Source organism: Pseudophryne corroboree, unplaced genomic scaffold (genome assembly GCF_028390025.1).
Source record: "Pseudophryne corroboree isolate aPseCor3 unplaced genomic scaffold, aPseCor3.hap2 scaffold_2117, whole genome shotgun sequence".
NCBI lineage: Eukaryota > Metazoa > Chordata > Amphibia > Anura > Myobatrachidae > Pseudophryne > Pseudophryne corroboree.
In genome coordinates this window covers 30,456-43,148 of record NW_026968761.1, presented here as the reverse complement: position 1 = coordinate 43,148, position 12,693 = coordinate 30,456, and the positions used below count along the sequence as shown (strand labels likewise).

The 12,693-nt window shown below is 47.8% G+C and overlaps 1 protein-coding gene across 1 annotated transcript in view; it reads left to right on the top strand.

The window, feature by feature from the left end:
• LOC135006235 (zinc finger protein OZF-like) overlaps window positions 1–12,693 on the top strand; it is a 29,181-nt gene that overhangs the window by 13,528 nt on the left and 2,960 nt on the right. The gene's annotated exons all lie outside the window — the stretch shown is intronic.

Here is a 12,693-nt window from a genome sequence, read left to right as displayed (position 1 = left end):
GAATATTGCTGACAGTGCTATCACATGATTTTCCGCCCAGCGAAGAATCCTTGCAGCTTCCGCCATTGCCCTCCTGCTTCTTGTGCCACCCTGTCTGTTTACGTGGGTGACTGCCGTGATGTCCGAATGGATCAACACCAGATGACCTTGAAGCAGAGGTCTTGCTGAGCTTAGAGCATTGTAAATGGCCCTTAGCTTCAGGATATTTATGTGAAGTGATGTCTCCAGGCTTGACCATAAGCCCTGGAAATTCCTTCCCTGTGTGACTGCTCCCCAGCCTCGCAGGCTGGCATCCGTGATCACCAGGACCCAGTCCTGAATGCCGAATCTGCGGCCCTCTAGAAGATGAGCACTCTGCAACCACCACAGGAGAGACACCCTTGTCCTTGGTGACAGGGTTATCCGCTGATACATCTGAGGATGCGACCCGGACCATTTATCCAGCAGGTCCCACTGGAAAGTTCTTGAGTGGAAACTGCCGAATGGGATTGCTTCGTAAGAAGCCACCATTTTTCCCAGAACCCTTTCATTGATGTACTGAGACTTGGCTCGGTTATAGGAGGTTCCCGACTAGCTTGGATAACTCCCTGACTTTCTCCTCCCGGAGAAACACCTTTTTCTGGACTGTGTCCAGGATCATCCCTAGGAACAGAAGATGAGTCGTCGGAATCAGCTGCGATTTTGGAATATTGAGAATCCAATCGTGCTGCCGCAACACTACCTGAGATAGTGCTACACCGACCTCCAACTGTTCCTTGGATCATACCCTTATCAGGGGATCGTCCAAGTAAGGGATAACTAAAATTCCCTTCCTTCGAAGGAGTATCATCATTTCGGCCATTACCTTGGTAAAGACCCGGGGTGCCGTGGACCATCCATACGGCAGTGTCTGAAACTGATAGTGACAGTTCTGTACCACAAACCTGAGGTACCCTTGGTGAGAAGAGTAATTTGGGACATGAAGGTAAGCATCCTTGATGTCCCGAGACATCATGTAGTCCCCTTCTTCCAGGTTCGCAATCACTGCTCTGAGTGACTCAATCTTGAATTTGAACCTCTGTATGTAAGTGTTCAAGATTTTAGATTTAGAATCGGTCTCACCGAGCCGTCCGGCTTCGGTACCACAACAGTGTGGAATAATACCCCGTTCCCTGTTGCAGGAGGGGTACCTTGATTATCACCTGCTGGGAATACAGCTTGTGAATGGCTTCCCAAACTGCCTCCCTGTCAGAGGGAGACGTCGGTAAAGCCGACTTTAGGAAACGGCGAGGGGGGGACGTCTCGAATTCCAATTTGTTGAGACGGGCCCCCACCGTGCTTGAGCTTGTAAAGCCCTAGCGTCATACTGAGGGCTTGGCAGAGGCAGGAGAGGGCTTCTGTTCCTGGGAACTGGCTGATTTCTGCAGCCTTTTTCCTCTCCCTCTGTCACGGGCAGAAATGGGGAACCCTTTGCCCGCTTGCCAACGAAAAGACTGCGCCTAATAATACGGCGTCTTCTTATGTTGAGAGGCGACCTGGGGTACAAACATGGATTTCCCAGCTGTTGCCGTGGCCACGAGGTCTAAAAGACCGACCCCAAATGACTCCTCCCCTTTATAAGGCAATACTTCCAATTGCCGTTTGGAATCCGCCTCACCTGACCACTGTCGTGTCCATAATCTACTGGCAGAAATGGACAACGCACTTAGACTTGATGCCAGTCGGCAAATATTCCGCTGTGCATCACGCATATATAGAAATGCATCTTTCAAATGCTCTATAGGCAATAAAATACTGTCCCTATCTAGGGTATCAATATTTTCAGTCAGGGAATCCGACCACGCCAACCCAGCACTGCACATCCAGGCTGAGACGATTGCTGGTCGCAGTATAACACCAGTATGTGTGTAAATACATTTTAGGATACCCTCCTGCTTTCTATCAGCAGGATCCTTAAGGGCGGCCATCTCAGGAGAGGGTAGAGCCCTTGTTCTTACAAGTGTGTGAGCGCCTTATCCCCCCTAGGGGGTGTTTCCCAACGTACCCTAACCTCTGGCGGGAAAGGATATAATGCCAATAACATTTTAGAAATTATCAGTTGTTATCGGGGGAAACCCACGCATCATCACACACCTCATTTAATTTCTCAGATTCAGGAAAACTACAGGTAGTTTTTCCTCCCCGAACATAATACCCCTTTTTGGTGGTACTCGTATTATCAGAAATGTGTAAAACATTTTTCATTGCCTCAATCATGTAACGTGTGGCCCTACTGGAAGTCACGTTTGTCTCTTCACCGTCGACACTGGAGTCAGTATCCGTGTCGGCGTCTGTATCTGCCATCTGAGGTAACGGGCGCTTTAGAGCCCCTGACGGCCCATGAGACGTCTGGACAGGCACAAGCTAAGTAGCCGGCTGTCTCATGTCAACCACTGTCTTTTATACAGAGCTGACACTGTCACGTAATTCCTTCCAACAGTTCATCCACTCAGGTGTCGACCCCCTAGGGGGTGACATCACTATTACAGGCAATCTGCTCCGCCTCCACACCATTTTCCTCCTCATACATGTCGACACAATCGTACCGACACACAGCACACACACAGGGAATGCTCTGATAGTGGACAGGACCCCACTAGCCCTTTGGGGAGACAGAGGGAGAGTTTGCCAGCACACACCAGAGCGCTATATATATACAGGGATAACCTTATATAAGTGTTTTTCCCCTTATAGCTGCTGTATTTTTAATACTGCGCCTAATTAGTGCCCCCCTCTCTTTTTTAACCCTTTCTGTAGTGTAGTGACTGCAGGGGAGAGCCAGGGAGCTTCCCTCCAACGGAGCTGTGAGGGAAGATGGCGCCAGTGTGCTGAGGAGATAGGCTCCGCCCCCTTCCCGGCGGCCTTATCTCCCGTTTTTCTGTGTATTCTGGCAGGGGTTAAATTCATCCATATAGCCCAGGAGCTATATGTGATGCATTTTTTGCCATCCAAGGTGTTTTTATTGCTGCTCAGGGCGCCCCCCCCAGCGCCCTGCACCCTCAGTGACCGGAGTGTGAAGTGTGCTGAGAGCAATGGCGCACAGCTGCAGCGCTGTGCGCTACCTTGTTGAAGACAGGACGTCTTCTGCCGCCGATTTCTGGACCTCTTCGCTCTTCTGGCTCTGTAAGGGGGCTGGCGGCGCGGCTCTGGGACCCATCCATGGCTGGGCCTGTGATCGATCCCTCTGGAGCTAATGTCCAGTAGCCTAAGAAGCCCAATCCACTCTGCACGCAGGTGAGTTCGCTTCTTCTCCCCTTAGTCCCTCGATGCAGTGAGCCTGTTGCCAGCAGGTCTCACTGAACATAAAAAACTTTTCACTAAGCAGCTCAGGAGAGCCACCTAGTGTGCACCCTTCTCGTTCGGCACAAAAATCTAACTGAGGCTTGGAGGAGGGTCATAGGGGGAGGAAGTCATTGAAATCTCTGTACGGGGTGACGGTAACCCTATCTTTCCCTATACTACGGGGTTACCGTCACCCCGTACAGAGATTTCAATGGGATAAGGAGCCGGTTTTACAGAAAAATCCGGCAGGACTGAAAATAAACACAAAAGGAGCTGTAAACATTACTAATCCTTTTCTTTTTTACAGGTATTGCACTACAGTATTGCAACATTTAAATTGTTGCAAAATAGAATACATATTGTCACAAGCGCCTTGTTTTTTTTTTTTTTTTAAATTCTTTATTTTTCATTTTATAATATAAAACATTTTCCAAATATGTTAACATACATATCATAGAATAGAATGTAGACAACAGTCTCATATCTTATCAATTGTAGTTATATACATCAATAAATGTTTGCAGTAAAAAGGAATCAACAGTTTCATCTATCTTTTCTTAAACTGTGCCACGTTTGGTAGATTGTACAAAATCTGGGATCAAAAACATCCTCATATCGATATCGCTTAATAACATAGCTTTTATAGAAAGTGTGAGGTAGTAAACATTTGGAAACAAATAGATAAAGAGGAGGACAAAGGGAAGAGGGGGGAGAGGGGGGAAGCAGAATGGGGAGGGGAGTAGGTAGGCCACATATGTAGCACATACAGAAGCCAAAGCGGGGGCCTTAAGGACCCCCGTCCTCAATGTATGGTCAGGGTGCATAATCAGCATAGGTGTTAGTGATCTTGAATTCAATCCAAGGGAGCCAGGTAGCTATGTAATCTGAGTATTTGTCCAAGGCGGCAGAATAAACATTCTCCATATGCATATAGAAGTCAATGCGTTGGAACCACTCCCATATTGTCGGTGGGTTAGTGGATTTCCAATGCACCGGGAGTACAGCTCTTGCTGCGTTATTTAAGTGTTTAAGGAGGGATTTCTTGTAGCGGGAAAGGGGTATATCTGAATGCGATAATAGCCAAAAGTCCGGACCCGGCGGGACAGGGCCACCCAAAATCTTTGTGGATAGGTCTATGATCGTATTCCAAAAAGGGGCAATCGACAGACAATCCCACCATATGTGTATCAGTGTGCCCGTATCCCTACCACATCGCCAGCACAAAGGGGAAACTGAGGGGTAGAATTTATGCAGAAGGGACGGGCATCTATACCATCTTGTTAGTAATTTATATTGCGTTTCCACAACGTCCAGACTAGTGGAGCATTGTGCCATGACCTTGCAGTGTGTGTCCCAGTGGATCTTGATTCCCCGGTGCATGAAGTCTCTATCCCATGCGTCACAAAAAGAGGGGACAGTAGGAAAGGAACCTTGTTGAAGAATCTTATAGATTCCCGACACTACATGTGTGGGGGTTATCTCCTGGTCGCACATGGACTCAAAAGGCGTGAGAGTGTTATACAAGTCTATTGTCTCTCGTTTCGAGGTAACAAAATGGTGTACCTGAAGGTAAAACCAATAATCTTTAGAAGGAATGTCGCCCGCTCTCCGTATTTCAGAGAACGTTTTGAGTTTGCCATGCGCAAGCAAGTGACCCACCCTAGTCACACCCGCCCCTTCCCATCTAGAAGCAATCCTATTGGACCCACCCGGGGGGAATAACGGGTTGTCGAAGATAGGCATAAGGGATGTTCGTTTTGACGAGATTCCCATCTTATAGCGAAGCGTCCGCCATAAAGCCAAAGTAGGTCCCACAGTGGGATGTGATGAGCGATTAAATCTAGGGAGCCAGGGCACTACTTGTAGATTAAGGCTGGTAGAAGATGACTCCAGTTCGACCCATTGCTTCCTATGTGAGACGGGACGGGACCAGTCTACAACTCTATGCAGTATTGCGGCGTGGTAGTTGTGACAGAATATACTGTCCAAGGTCCATTCTGACTATGTTGTAGTAGCTATTGTTCTTAAACAGGGCCAGGTGTGATGTGTTATGCTGGACCAGTCACTAGACACCTATAGCAGGAAGCTGGGAGCAGTTGGAGCCCTCTGAGGTCACATATTGTATGACTATAAAAGGATAAAACAGGGAGTGACTGGCTATCTTCCCCCATCACCAAGGGATTAATTGTGTTAAGATCCCATTGTTCTCCCCTAGGACTGAGTCAGACACTGGGCCATGAGAACAGCAGGGGGGATCTCCTCATGACTCATCTCTTTTACAGACCTTCATGGAACTCTTCCAATCAGGAGGGACTTTTGGTGGTGGAAATTAGAATGTTGTTTAAAAAGGGAAGGCAAGAGATCACCAGGTGTGTGTGAGTTTGGCTTCTAAAAGCTACTAGTCCTGGAGTCTCAGCTCCTGCTAGTGTGCTGAGGATTTGGCCTGGGAGCATTGTGGCTACTGGATTACCCACTTTTCTCTGGATTTGCAGACTTGTTGGCTCTGCTATATGAACACTGCTTGAAACTCCTGTGATCCTCCACAATTATACTACATCCGGACAAGAGCATGTGGGAAAGTGCTGGGAAGTCTGACGGTAAACTGCTGTTTATTGGGACCTGTTGTTCTTGGGTTAATTTCAACTGTGTTTATCTTATAGTTGATTTAGAGAGCTTGTACTAAGTAAACACCTAATAAATATATTGTTATATCTTTATCTGTCTCCTGTCTGCGTGACCTGACCCAGAAGTCCTGGAGTACACTCTGAGTTTATGCTCTAATACTCCTGGTCTTCACAATTGGTGGCAGACAGTGGGGTCACGCAGTCCCGTCCAGTGGGAAGAGCATAAGGTGCTGTATAGAGATACGCCAAGCTCTACAGGAACAGGTTTCAGTAAAAAGTAGCCAATTAACATCAGTCCCATCAGATAACCCAAGAGACATCTCAGGAAGAATGGCTAGTGAAGCTGCAATAGGAGATTTGAGGGAAGCAGAGACATATTACAGGAGGACTAGGAAACAGCAGTTGTTTGAGTTCTGCAAGCTAAAGAAGATCCCCTGTAATGGAACTGAACAAAAGGATGTGTTAATCAATCTACTATTGGAGTTTGACAGAGCTCACCCAGGGGAGATTGCTCTAAGTGATGAGGAGGAACAGCAAATCCCAGCAGTGGGGACAAGAATGGGGAGAATGCAGAGACCAGAGGCAACTCCTGAAACATTGGAGCGGTGGATGAAAGCCCTAGGGGACAGAGCTACCTCTAGGGAGAGGGCAGGAGTAATACAAACTGTGCTGGGAGTAAATATCTACCCGGAGGGACCAGCTAGACAGGCTGTGCAAGAAGAAGAAAGCAGAAAGCCACGTCTAAGATATGGAGATGTGCCCAGATTTAAGGAAGAAGAGACAGACATTGATACTCATCTGCAGGTGTTTGAGAAACTGATGACCGTGCACCAGATTGATGAGGAGGAGTGGGCTTGTTATGTGGGACCCAGTTTAACAGGCAAAGCTCAGCAAGCCTATCAATCGCTAGCAAATGAGGATGTGGGAAACTACCAACTCGTGAAGAAAGCCCTGCTGGCAAAATTCCAAGTCACCCCCGAATCCTATCGGGCAAAATTCCGGACACTAAATCGTGGGGGGGATGACTCCCATGCTGAATTTGCCAGACAACTGAAGAGAGCGTGCCAGCAGTGGTGGGATGGACGACATGTGTATTCCCCTGAACAAATCCTGAATGAAGTGGTACTGGAACAATTATTAAATAAAATGGCACCAGAGGTTCGAGAGTGGGTGGCTGACCGTAAACCTCCAAACCCAGAGTCAGCAGCCCGAATGGCAGATGAGTATCTTGCTAACCGGGTCAGATGGAAGGCACCCAGTGTACAGCAACCAGGAACACAGAGAATGAGAGAGACCCAGAAAACCAGACCATTATCTGCCCCCGCTTACCAGAGGGATGCCGCACCTCGACACTCATTAGTGCAACAGTCCTATCCCCGCAGATGTTACAGATGTGATCAGCCAGGGCATATGCAGAAGGATTGCACCCGGTCTCGAGGACCTTATGTGGGAGCTCGTCCTGCCCCAGTTAATGTGGTCTACCAACCAGTGGGGGGATTTGAAAGGGAATATCCCCATCCTGATGCACCAGAGGTGATGGATGGTGTATATGTGGTGGACCTGGTAGTGGAGGAGGGATGCCAAACTCCCAGAAACATGAAAGGTCATTTGCAGTCTGTCTGGGTGGATGACCAGGAGGTCCAGGGTTTGAGAGATTCAGGAGCCTCCCTTACCCTCATAGAACCTGACCTGGTGTCGGTAGACAAGATCCTTGAGGACCAAAGGGTTAGAATCGCCACAGCAGGGAATCAAGTTCGAGATATCCCAGTAGCCCGAGTGCATCTGGACTGGGGGGCAGACCATGGCCCTGTGGATGTAGGAGTTCTTAGCGGCCTGCCAGCAAAAGTAATTCTGGGGAATGACCTAGGACAGGGACTGGTCACACATTTTGTTCAAGTGGTGACCAGGAACCAAGCCCGGAGAATGACCCTCTCAACAGAGACAAACTCTGCATCTTCGTCCTCCCTGGGGCCCACTCTCACTCAGATCCAACACACTACTGCTTCTGAACCCAATCCACAGGTGGTGAGTATGCCTATCACTGAGAAGGATATGTTTAGAAATAGGAGTACTGTAGTTGACTTGGGGGAGGTAGATAGAAGTGAATTCAGAAAGCTACAGAAAACTGATCCCACCTTAGCCAAACTTCGAAGTGCAGCAGATAGTGGGTTTTCTGACTCTGAAGGGTATAAGGTAGGATGGGTGAACGGGCTGTTGTATAGAATTTCTCCTCATAGTGAGGATCTGGACCATGGCAGTGCCTTAAAGCAATTGGTGGTTCCCCAAAGATATCGACAGCAGCTGTTGACCTTAGCCCATGACATACCAGCAGCTGGACACTTTGGTGTCAGGAAAACTCTTGCTCGAGTTTTGAGAAGTTTTTTTTGGCCCAAGGTATCCCATGATGTGAAGCATTATCGAGCCTCCTGTGATACCTGTCAGAGGTTAGGAGGTGTACCACAAAGAGCCCCTCTACATCCTTTACCTATAATTGGGGAACCCTTTCAGCGGGTAGCCGTAGATATAGTCGGGCCTCTTAAGATTCCTAGTCATTCAGGAAAAAGATATATTCTGACCCTCATAGACTTTGCAACTCGATATCCCGAGGCTGTAGCACTCTCCTCTATAGATGCAGAGCATGTAGCTCAGGCCCTGAGTGACATATTTAGTAGACTGGGCTATCCCCAAGAGATTGTAACGGATCAGGGGACCCAATTTCAGGGGGAATTGTTACAGACATTATGGGAAAAATGGGGAATACGTCCATTAAGGACCACCCCCTATCACCCACAGACTAATGGATTATGTGAGAGATATAATAGAACCCTCAAACACCTGTTGCAGGCTTATGTGCAGTCAGAGGGGAGGGACTGGGAAAATGCACTACAGCAGCTCCTGTTTGCATATAGGGAAGTGCCACAAGACTCTACTGGGTATTCCCCCTTTCAATTGTTGTATGGCCGCAGGGTCAGAGGACCACTAGATCTAGTCCGTGAAAGCTGGGAAGGAAGTTTTATTGATCATGGTCAACCCATCCTGCAGTATGTGGCACAGATGCGGGAAAGGATGGCGAGGTTAATGGCCTTAACACAAACAAATCTCCAAGGGGCACAGGCCCGCCAATCTGAATGGTATAATCGGAATGCCAGACTCAGGGAATTACACGAGGGACAGAAAGTAATGGTGCTTATTCCTGTACGTAAGAATAAATTACAGGCTACCTGGGATGGCCCTTATACTGTGGTAAAACAGTCAGGCCCAGTGAATTACATTGTGGCCCTGGATAAGGCTGGCCGACAAGTCAGAAATTTCCACATTAATCGTCTCAAAGCTTATGTGGAAAGAAATGTAGCAGCAATGGTAGTATGTTGTCCCCCCATGGAGGCCCCTGAGTTAGACCCCTTACCTGATTTGTTAGAAGAATGCAAGAAGGGCATAGGATTGGAGGCAGTCCAATATGGGGAAAAACTTAGTGTTGCCCAGCGTCAGGACATGGGGGAGGTGTTAATGGCCCAGGTTTTGCAATTTACATGTATTCCAGGGACCACAACCCTCACTCAGCATGTGGTAGATACAGGGGAGGTCAAGCCCATCCGGCAAAAACCATACCGAGTCACGCCTGAGGTAGCAGGCAGCCTAAAAAGGGAGATTGATGAGATGCTGGCATTAGGGGTTATTGTGAAGTCCAATAGTCCATGGGCAGCCGGGGTAGTGTTAGTTCCCAAGAAGGATGGGACCACCAGATTCTGTGTGGATTACCGACGTTTGAATGAGGTGACTGTCACCGATGCATATCCCATGCCCCGGGTGGAAGAGTTGTTGGAGAGATTAGGGGGAGCAACCTATGTAACCACTCTAGATCTTAGTAAAGGATACTGGCAGGTCCCCTTAAGTCCTGAGGCCCAAGAAAAATCTGCGTTTACCACTCCATTTGGGCTTTATCATTTTTTGGCGATGCCCTTTGGCATGAAGAATGCCCCGGCCACTTTCCAAAGAGCTATAGATGTAATGCTGGAAGGGTGTCAGGATTTTGCACAAGCATACCTAGATGACATAGCTATATTTAGTTCTTGCTGGGAAGACCATCTATCACATGTGGCCGAGGTCCTCAGGCGTATTCAGCAGGGTGGGTTAACCATCCGTCCTGATAAATGCCAAATAGGAATGGCTGAAGTGCAATATCTGGGTCACCGAGTGGGAGGGGGTAAGATTAGACCAGAGCCAGCTAAAGTGGAAGCCATTCTAAACTGGCCAAGACCTTCCAATCAGAAACAAGTTAGAGCATTTTTAGGACTAGCTGGCTACTATAGGAGGTTTGTTCCCCAATACAGCACATTGGCCAAACCTTTGACTGACCTGACCAAAAGGAAATATGCTAGACAGGTTGCATGGTCCCCTGAGTGTGAGAGTGCATTTGTGGCCCTGAAAGAAGCCCTCTCCAGTGCCCCAGTACTAGCTGCCCCCGACTTCTCCAAGAAGTTCATTGTTCAAACTGACGCCTCTGGTTGTGGTTTGGGAGCAGTGTTATGCCAAGTGGGGGAGGATGGCCGTGACCACCCTGTGGTATATTTGTCCCGTAAACTGGTGGATCGGGAAGTGGCTTATGCCACCATTGAGAAAGAATGCCTGGCCATTGTGTGGGCCTTGAAAAAGTTACAACCGTACCTTTATGGACGAGAATTTACAGTGGTGACTGACCACAATCCACTTCATTGGTTACAAAAGACAGCTGGGGACAATGGGCGATTACTACGATGGAGTCTTGCCTTGCAAAGTTTTAACTTCTCCATCTCTCACAAAAAGGGCCGTGAGCATACCAACGCTGATGGATTATCTAGGAGAGAAGAAGGAAACAGCATCGCACCTGGTAAAGGTCACATGGCTGGTCCAGGAAAAGGATCCAACCCTGCTCCCTTGATTTAAGAAGAGGGAGGTATGTGACAGAATATACTGTCCAAGGTCCATTCTGACTATGTTGTAGTAGCTATTGTTCTTAAACAGGGCCAGGTGTGATGTGTTATGCTGGACCAGTCACTAGACACCTATAGCAGGAAGCTGGGAGCAGTTGGAGCCCTCTGAGGTCACATACTGTATGACTATAAAAGGATAAAACAGGGAGTGACTGGCTATCTTCCCCCATCACCAAGGGATTAATTGTGTCAAGATCCCATTGTTCTCCCCTAGGACTGAGTCAGACACTGGGCCATGAGAACAGCAGGGGGGATCTCCTCATGACTCATCTCTTTTACAGACCTTCATGGAACTCTTCCAATCAGGAGGGACTTTTGGTGGTGGAAATTAGAATGTTGTTTAAAAAGGGAAGGCAAGAGATCACCAGGTGTGTGTGAGTTTGGCTTCTAAAAGCTACTAGTCCTGGAGTCTCAGCTCCTGCTAGTGTGCTGAGGATTTGGCCTGGGAGCATTGTGGCTACTGGATTACCCACTTTTCTCTGGATTTGCAGACTTGTTGGCTCTGCTATATGAACACTGCTTGAAACTCCTGTGATCCTCCACAATTATACTACATCCGGACAAGAGCATGTGGGGAAGTGCTGGGAAGTCTGACGGTAAACTGCTGTTTATTGGGACCTGTTGTTCTTGGGTTAATTTCAACTGTGTTTATCTTATAGTTGATTTAGAGAGCTTGTACTAAGTAAACACCTAATAAATATATTGTTATATCTTTATCTGTCTCCTGTCTGCGTGACCTGACCCAGAAGTCCTGGAGTACACTCTGAGTTTATGCTCTAATACTCCTGGTCTTCACAGTAGTATGCAGAGATCATGGGCAATTGCTGTCCGCCTTGGGATTTCAGTCTAGATAGGTGGCTATGTTTGAACCTAGGTTTCCGACCGCCCCAGACAAAGTGGCTTATCGCCTTGTGTGCTTCAGCTAAAAATTGAGGGGGAAGTTTTAAAGGAGTGGTTTGAAAAAGGTATAGCAACCTGGGGAGAATGTTCATCTTTACTATATTTATACGGCCTAGCCATGAAAACCTCTGCGTGAGCCAGTGCCCCATCTCCTGTCTCAGTTTGCGGAGTAGTGGGGTATGATTAATAGCAGTTATAGTGTTAAGTGTCGATGGAATCTGGATTCCCAGATACGTAATATGGGATTTTTGCCATGTAAATTGGAACGATTGCGATAGGAGGGATGCCGTGGCAGACGGAAGTGTGACATTCATCGCCATAGATTTTGAATAATTAATTTTAAAATTCGACATATCTCCGAACCGTGCGAATTCCTTCATAAGGTTAGGTAGAGAGATCAATGGATTCGTTATGACTGCCAATAAGTCATCAGCAAAGAGGGCCAAACGATGGTCAGTGTTACCTACCCGTAGTCCCACAATGTCAGGGTTGCATCTGATCGCACGTGCCAGTGCCTCCATGCATAAAACAAAGATTAAGGGTGACAGCGGGCAACCCTGGCGTGTGCCGTTAGTAATTGATACGGGCTCCGAGAGGACGCCATTCACCCTAATCCGAGCAGATGGGGCCCTATATAATGAGAGAATTTTTTGTAAGAAAACATCCCCCAGACCCAATCGCCGAAGCACTGCCTCCATAAAATCCCAATCCACCCGATCAAAGGCCTTTTCTGCGTCTGTGGAAAGGAGCATGAGAGGCGCATTCGTCACAAGCGCCTTGTTTTAGTATCTATTTGAATTGTTTATTTTTATTCAGGGCAGCTAAAACACTTAAATCCCGGCAACAGCGCGGTTATTCTCATTTCTAATCATAGGGGGAGGAGCCAGTGCACACCAGGT